Source organism: Electrona antarctica (assembly GCF_951216825.1).
Source record: "Electrona antarctica genome assembly, chromosome: 4".
In the NCBI taxonomy this organism is placed as follows: Eukaryota; Metazoa; Chordata; class Actinopteri; order Myctophiformes; family Myctophidae; genus Electrona; species Electrona antarctica.
Genome location: NC_136809.1, coordinates 58,789,950 through 58,792,479, shown reverse-complemented (window position 1 = coordinate 58,792,479; position 2,530 = coordinate 58,789,950).

The window sequence follows — 2,530 nt, the reverse complement described above, 5'->3', positions numbered from 1 at the left end:
ACTCCGTGCCTAAATGTCACTTTCACAGCGAAATAAGCCCAGTTTGGCCCTGTTCACTTTTGCTTAGCAGAGTCTGTATCTTCAAAACTAGACACTCTGCAGGCCTATAAGCTTGGCTGGGGGCAGAGAAGCAGAGTCTGAGCAGCTACAGGAAGGATGGAGGGGTTCAGACAAGGTTTTCCAACTCCGTGCCTAAATGTCACTTTCACAGCGAAATAAGCCCAGTTTGGCCCTGTTCACTTTTGCTTAGCAGAGTCTGTATCTTCAAAACTAGACACTCTGCAGGCCTATAAGCTTGGCTGGGGGCAGAGAAGCAGAGTCTGAGCAGCTACAGGAAGGATGGAGGGGTTCAGACAAGGTTTTCCAACTCCGTGCCTAAATGTCACTTTCACAGCGAAATAAGCCCAGTTTGGCCCTGTTCACTTTTGCTTAGCAGAGTCTGTATCTTCAAAACTAGACACTCTGCAGGCCTATAAGCTTGGCTGGGGGCAGAGAAGCAGAGTCTGAGCAGCTACAGGAAGGATGGAGGGGTTCAGACAAGGTTTTCCAACTCCGTGCCTAAATGTCACTTTCACAGCGAAATAAGCCCAGTTTGGCCCTGTTCACTTTTGCTTAGCAGAGTCTGTATCTTCAAAACTAGACACTCTGCAGGCCTATAAGCTTGGCTGGGGGCAGAGAAGCAGAGTCTGAGCAGCTACAGGAAGGATGGAGGGGTTCAGACAAGGTTTTCCAACTCCGTGCCTAAATGTCACTTTCACAGCGAAATAAGCCCAGTTTGGCCCTGTTCACTTTTGCTTAGCAGAGTCTGTATCTTCAAAACTAGACACTCTGCAGGCCTATAAGCTTGGCTGGGGGCAGAGAAGCAGAGTCTGAGCAGCTACAGGAAGGATGGAGGGGTTCAGACAAGGTTTTCCAACTCCGTGCCTAAATGTCACTTTCACAGCGAAATAAGCCCAGTTTGGCCCTGTTCACTTTTGCTTAGCAGAGTCTGTATCTTCAAAACTAGACACTCTGCAGGCCTATAAGCTTGGCTGGGGGCAGAGAAGCAGAGTCTGAGCAGCTACAGGAAGGATGGAGGGGTTCAGACAAGGTTTTCCAACTCCGTGCCTAAATGTCACTTTCACAGCGAAATAAGCCCAGTTTGGCCCTGTTCACTTTTGCTTAGCAGAGTCTGTATCTTCAAAACTAGACACTCTGCAGGCCTATAAGCTTGGCTGGGGGCAGAGAAGCAGAGTCTGAGCAGCTACAGGAAGGATGGAGGGGTTCAGACAAGGTTTTCCAACTCCGTGCCTAAATGTCACTTTCACAGCGAAATAAGCCCAGTTTGGCCCTGTTCACTTTTGCTTAGCAGAGTCTGTATCTTCAAAACTAGACACTCTGCAGGCCTATAAGCTTGGCTGGGGGCAGAGAAGCAGAGTCTGAGCAGCTACAGGAAGGATGGAGGGGTTCAGACAAGGTTTTCCAACTCCGTGCCTAAATGTCACTTTCACAGCGAAATAAGCCCAGTTTGGCCCTGTTCACTTTTGCTTAGCAGAGTCTGTATCTTCAAAACTAGACACTCTGCAGGCCTATAAGCTTGGCTGGGGGCAGAGAAGCAGAGTCTGAGCAGCTACAGGAAGGATGGAGGGGTTCAGACAAGGTTTTCCAACTCCGTGCCTAAATGTCACTTTCACAGCGAAATAAGCCCAGTTTGGCCCTGTTCACTTTTGCTTAGCAGAGTCTGTATCTTCAAAACTAGACACTCTGCAGGCCTATAAGCTTGGCTGGGGGCAGAGAAGCAGAGTCTGAGCAGCTACAGGAAGGATGGAGGGGTTCAGACAAGGTTTTCCAACTCCGTGCCTAAATGTCACTTTCACAGCGAAATAAGCCCAGTTTGGCCCTGTTCACTTTTGCTTAGCAGAGTCTGTATCTTCAAAACTAGACACTCTGCAGGCCTATAAGCTTGGCTGGGGGCAGAGAAGCAGAGTCTGAGCAGCTACAGGAAGGATGGAGGGGTTCAGACAAGGTTTTCCAACTCCGTGCCTAAATGTCACTTTCACAGCGAAATAAGCCCAGTTTGGCCCTGTTCACTTTTGCTTAGCAGAGTCTGTATCTTCAAAACTAGACACTCTGCAGGCCTATAAGCTTGGCTGGGGGCAGAGAAGCAGAGTCTGAGCAGCTACAGGAAGGATGGAGGGGTTCAGACAAGGTTTTCCAACTCCGTGCCTAAATGTCACTTTCACAGCGAAATAAGCCCAGTTTGGCCCTGTTCACTTTTGCTTAGCAGAGTCTGTATCTTCAAAACTAGACACTCTGCAGGCCTATAAGCTTGGCTGGGGGCAGAGAAGCAGAGTCTGAGCAGCTACAGGAAGGATGGAGGGGTTCAGACAAGGTTTTCCAACTCCGTGCCTAAATGTCACTTTCACAGCGAAATAAGCCCAGTTTGGCCCTGTTCACTTTTGCTTAGCAGAGTCTGTATCTTCAAAACTAGACACTCTGCAGGCCTATAAGCTTGGCTGGGGGCAGAGAAGCAGAGTCTGAGCAGCTACAG